This window comes from Amphiura filiformis, chromosome 2, assembly GCF_039555335.1.
Source record: "Amphiura filiformis chromosome 2, Afil_fr2py, whole genome shotgun sequence".
NCBI classification, from domain to species: domain Eukaryota; kingdom Metazoa; phylum Echinodermata; class Ophiuroidea; order Amphilepidida; family Amphiuridae; genus Amphiura; species Amphiura filiformis.
In genome coordinates, this window is record NC_092629.1 from 13,341,000 (window position 1) to 13,347,034 (window position 6,035).

Sequence of the window (6,035 nt, forward strand, 5' to 3'; positions counted from 1 at the left end):
ATTACGCATTAGGATTTAAATTAAGGTGGTCTTATCTTACAAAAATGCAAAAAGCTGATTTTGTTTATTTTCTGATTTAGGAGAAAAAATTCCTTTTGAGGTTTGTGTTTTATAGTAACCATAAATGAACAACTGTTCAACAACTCTTCCTATACCTTTGTACAGGAGCCAGCATTGTTAATCGGTGATGAATCCACAGTCCAGTAACGATCACGTGAACGCAAGGTTATGTGTTAGCGCGCTAAATTTGTCATGCCTGGAACTTATGCGTAAACACTCTCTTATGTTGCAGGTAGCAGCTTAAAATTATCGCTTTATTCTTTAGTTTTATTGCTGATATCAACAGAGAAATCACCGACCTACTTGTAAGGTTGAGTGGCACTGACAAACGGACATTCCAAATGAAAGAATCATGTGAATTAGACTTCTTTTCGTTGTTGAAAGGGATTCAACCATGTTTCACCGTTGTTTATCACCGATTAACAACTCGAATCTGCATGGTTTATTTCGCACGGGCAGCTTTAGCTGCCCGAGCAGATGCATCATTGCTAATCGGTGAAACATGATTGAATCTCCAATTCAATTCTTGATACCTCACTCATAATAATGAATTCTACATGCCAAAGTAATTATTAACAGTTTATAGAGTAGTTGTATCAGTACAAATCTACAGCTCTCCTGAGAGTCTTGTTATAACATAAAAGTGTTGAAATTAACATTAAATATAAAACAAAAAACAAAAAAACTGTAAATATGTGATATGGTCCTGGTCCACTCAGACCAAAGTTGGACATTTTGAAAATTTGAGTTATTGCTATTACTAACTTGCCCAGTACCTGAGCTTAATAATAACAGCAGTACTGGTATGCTAACTAGAGTGTGTCAATAACATATTAAGTGATGTGTGTCTTAACGCTTCTTTTTATATTCAAGTGGTCAGCCTTGTCAATTTTGTTCATTTTGAACAATTCCAACTAAAAACGAAGGTGATTTACTCACATTTTAGTGATGTTTCACCACTTACTAGTGGTTTCATCAGACTTGCAGCTCATCACATCATACTGTTTCCTTTTATGGACAACAGGAAGCACCATAGAGGGCGTGATGAGTTTGTCAAAGATGTTGTTTAGTGCGTAGGCCCCTCGTCCTTGTTTAGAGTGTCATGATGTGATGAGTTGCCAGTCTGATGAAATCACTAGTGTAATGGTGAAACGTCATTAAAATGTGAATAAACCTTCGATTTTAGTTGGAATTGTTCACAACAAACAAAATTCACAGTTGAAATCAACATTCCTAATGAACTTCAAAGATTGGACAGCCTTAATATTTTAAGTGAATTATGATCACAACGCTTCCATTTTTTTTCCTTGATATATTTTACTGCATTATTCTGTCATTTAATCATTGTTAGATTGATTTTTTTTTCTTTTATATATATTTTATATTATTAATCTTTTAATAATTTTTAAGATTGGGCTTTTCTTTATATATTTTATAGCATTATTCTTTCTTTTGGTGATTTTTAAGAGATTCTTCTTTTTCAGCTATACTGTGCTGTACAACTAAATTATGCAACTATCTCAAATTGCACTCTAAATAAAGTTTGTACAATGTTGATTAAATCTGAGTAAAATGTTACACAACAGAAATGCAAACTGAACATGATTGAGTCAGTGTAATGCAATTGGGTAAGGCTTTACTCAGCTTTGAGTTCCATTTTACTCACCAGCGAGCAGTGAATGTGGTCACTAGTTAAGGGGGGGGGGGGAAAGTAGGTAGAAATGCAATGCAGTCTGCAGATTCTTTTGGGTTTTTTTTCCTCTAGTGATTTTCAGTTATTTTCAGATTTTCTGATGATTTTGCTGGATAGTTTCTTTTCAAAAACCCAAAAGAAAACAAAAAATGAGAGAAAACAAAATAAAAAGGGGCGGGGAATAAGTATTCTGCACAATTTTATGAACATGTTCGTGTAACCATAGACAACTTTTTTTATTTTTTGTTTGGGGGGGGCTGATCAACATTGAGCTCACTTTTTAGAGTGTAATTTTATCTGTGTTATCCAATGTAGTAATCTATAGGCTTTTCCAGTTTAAATCATACACCCCTGTGTAAAGCAGGACCTTAATCTCCCACACAGGGTGTAGATTTCAAATGGAGTCATCCATTCAGGTTATCCCATATGAAATACACACTCCCTGTGTTGGAAGTCTTCCATAGGGGATGTATGGGATTGTATGGATTTCAACTGGAACAGCTCATGTAGTGTTTTAATATTAATTGTATATGGCCCATTTTAAATATAGTGTACTTTTAATATATAGATATGGTACAAACATAATGTTAGTGTAAATTGAAAACTTAAGTTTGGGAGTTTTATTACATTTATGACACGATCTGGTCCATGGGGGCCAAAGGCGGCAAATTTGAAACTGAGATATAAAGGTAAAAATATGGAGTAAAAAACAATAAAATACATAAAAAAATAGACATCAAAAAACTTTAGAACCAAGTATGCAAGACCTTTGGTGTTTTCAGTATTATGATAGCCTAATGTTACTACAAGGTAATAATTATAGTAACTCGATTTCCAAAAATGCCTCCTTTGGCCCCCATGGAGCAGATCGTGTCACATTTATTACAGATTAGGGATGTACTATTTGATTTAAAGCAAGTGGAGCATGGAAGTGTTTTCAGGAAAAAACACAAAATCAAGGAGTGGAAAAAAATAGTAACAGAAATATCTTTTCGTGACCTAAACTTCCTGTTGATCCTTCATGCAATTTACATGAATAAAGACAAAGAACTAATAATTTTCGTTATTCGGCCCAACCGGCAATTCACAGGAATAATTGCATGTCACTTTGTGAACAATTATTATACTAACCAAGAAATTAAAACTTTCAACAAAAATTGAAGGCAAATAAATAATTATTTTCCTGCTGATTTTTTTTGTAACTAACTGTTTCCATCCTCCGGCAGTAATGACTGGCTAATTATCTTCTAGAAACACCTAAATCATCCAAGTGTGAATAAGACGGTTAGCCAGTCTGTTACTGCAATGATGTGCAATGCTATTCGCTGTCAAAGTGATGTAATAATCGGATTAACTACCATAGCAGTAGATGAATACAATTTGTGAATATATCACCCTGCACTACAATGTTCATGTGGTACATATGCATTGAACCATAGATGTCAAAGAAATGCTGATCACTCACACCTATAAGATTATTATCTTTGAAAAGAGCGGTATTGTATTCAATCTATGATTGCAGACATACACAGGTGATGCATGCAATGTAGTGCAGGGCAATCTATTCAAAAATTGTATTCATCTATTGCTATGGTAGTTAATCCGATTATTATGTCACTTCGCCTGTGAATTAATTGGTCCAGATGTGTAAAACAAAAGAGGTTTACACCTACCATTTTACATTTCGTAAAAAATATTTTTCCATCCATTTCAAAATTTGGTAGGGGAAAGTAGTGGATGTGGATCCTATATTTTGGTATTTAAGTCATTTCAATAATGTTCTATGATATGCACTTGGACATCATTGTGAGATATTTGTATTAGAATGGTATTGGTGAAAAGAAAATGACAGTATATATAGTAATATTATGTAGTTTAGACATTTCAACTACAGTTGGTTGCTTCAAGTTCGGTAGTGACATCAATGCCTTTTCACAGTTGCACCGCATGCGTACTGACAAACTGCCCTTGTATGTGTACGCTCTGTGTGATTAACTTTACGTGTATGATTCAGTACTGTGACCAACGAAATACACACATACGTCACTACTGAACTTGAGGTGAACTGAAGAATAGATACACTGTAAAACCACTTCAGCAATTAAATAAAAAAAAGTTTGTTTCTTGTAGTGGCCTGAATACCTAAATGCAAAATTATTTATATATTTTAATTTTCTTTTTAATATTTAGAGTCGGAAATGAATGTATGATAACATATGCCTTAAATTATTTTATTTATTGTGAAATACTTGGGAGAGTAGGTTAGATGTGAAATTATTAATTGATTTTAATTGTATATTTAATGATTTCAAAATGCTTGTAAACAAAATTTAGAGAAAAAAAAACCCTTTTTTTTTTTTTAGCCTTAACAATGTTTTGTAATATTTAACAAATGAACTGAGCCACTATTGCTCGATTTTTTCAGAAATTTGTTCAAGGTTTTTATTTAACAACGTGAGTGAAAAATTCAATCAATTTGTGTTTATTTTTCAAGCAGCAGTGTTCAGTGCATACTCGCTACGTTCGTTATTTGATGGGCGTTGCGGTTTGCGAATGGGGCTAGTTCTAAGCTCTGTTTAAAGTTTAGACTTAACCCCTGGATTTAACTTATAAAATTATTTTTTCTGTGCCATATATGATGTAATACTGATTTGTGTGTGACTTGTCATTGGTGAAATAAAATTGAAACTAACTAGGTGAACCAACCAAGTAGTCTTTTAACATTTTACTTTTATATGATATATTAGTTAACTAACACCTAAGGGCATGCTTCAAATTTTAACACCCATTTTCAAGGCCACTGAGAAAAGGGCACCAAGGCCAAGAAGTGATGAAGAATACCTTGAGTTGAAATTTGACAAAGATTTTGGGGCACCAAGGCCAAAACTGAAAAAGGGCAGGCAATGGCCTTGGTGGCCTCCCTGAAAATTGGGAAATGCCTTAGGGATTAAACAATAAATTGATGAAACTCATCAAAACAAGTTTCATTATAGAGATACAATGTAGTAGGCCTGTGGTTACGTTTCTCAATAGGACCGTTCCATATTTACGATGGGGTGGGAGTTTTAGGGGGAATCTGATTTTTTATTTGAACCATAAAGGGAAATTGAGAAAAAGGGAAATTAAGTGGGGAGCAGTGAATTCAACCCCCCTCCCCCGGTGTAAATATTGAACGGCCCTTTTGAAATGTTATTTTGACCCACCCTTGGTTCTAGATGAGATTTTTTTTAAATTTTTATCAAAAAGTATTTTGGGAAGGGAACATTGCCCGGGGAACATTGGGCAAAAGTTGGCTAAAAAATAGTTGAAAATCCCACTTGGCACTTCGCTTATTTATTTTTTTTAAAGCATTTAGCATAAAGATATTTTGTACAATCGTTTAAGGGATCTGATAATAACGTTTAGCGACGTTTTCACGTATTTTTTGTGGGAGCTGAGAGTACACCAGAACCATCGAATTGTATTCTGAATACGAAGAATGTCCTGATGATATCAAATAATTTTGATTTTTTGAGATTCGCGATGTAATACAAATTTTATGACAAATTATTCAAATTTGATATTTTTTAAATTTTTGATATTTAACAGTCCTCGAAGTGGAGTAACTACAGAATACCCCTCTCGGGGGTATAGTTGTATAAAGTTGTAACATGTTTGTATGTATTGGAATAGGGTGTTTTGTGCTTGAGTGGGGTATTCTGTTTTAATGATTTGTGTATGGTAATGTTGTGAGTGTGTTATTCTGGAGACTAAGTATAGGTCTTGGTTTTTTGTGGGCGCAGTTGGCGCAGACGTAGTCGAAAAACCGACAGAGTTGGCGTTTGACGTGGACGCAGTTTAAATTGGCGGGTTGATCAATGCAGCGTAGATGCATTATTTAAGTTGCAGATGAAACAAAGGAAGTATGTTTGCTGGTACTACTCGGGAGTAGGCCTATAGGCCCTATAGGTGTCGGTTTTTAACAAGGCGCAGTCGGCGCAGACGTATCTGTTTTAATGATTTGTGTATGGTAATGTTGTGAGTCAGTGTGTTATTCTGGAGACTAAGTATAGGTCTTGGTTTTTTTGTGGGCGCAGTTGGCGCAGACTTAGTCGAAAAACCGACAGAGTTGGCGTTTGACGTGGACGCAGTTTAAATTGGCGGGTTGATCAATGCAGCGTAGATGCAGTTATTTAAGTTGCAGATGAAACAAAGGAAGTATGTTTGCTGGTACTACTCGGGAGTAGGCCTATAGGCCCTATAGGTGTCGGTTTTTAACAAGGCGCAGTCGGCGCAGACGTAG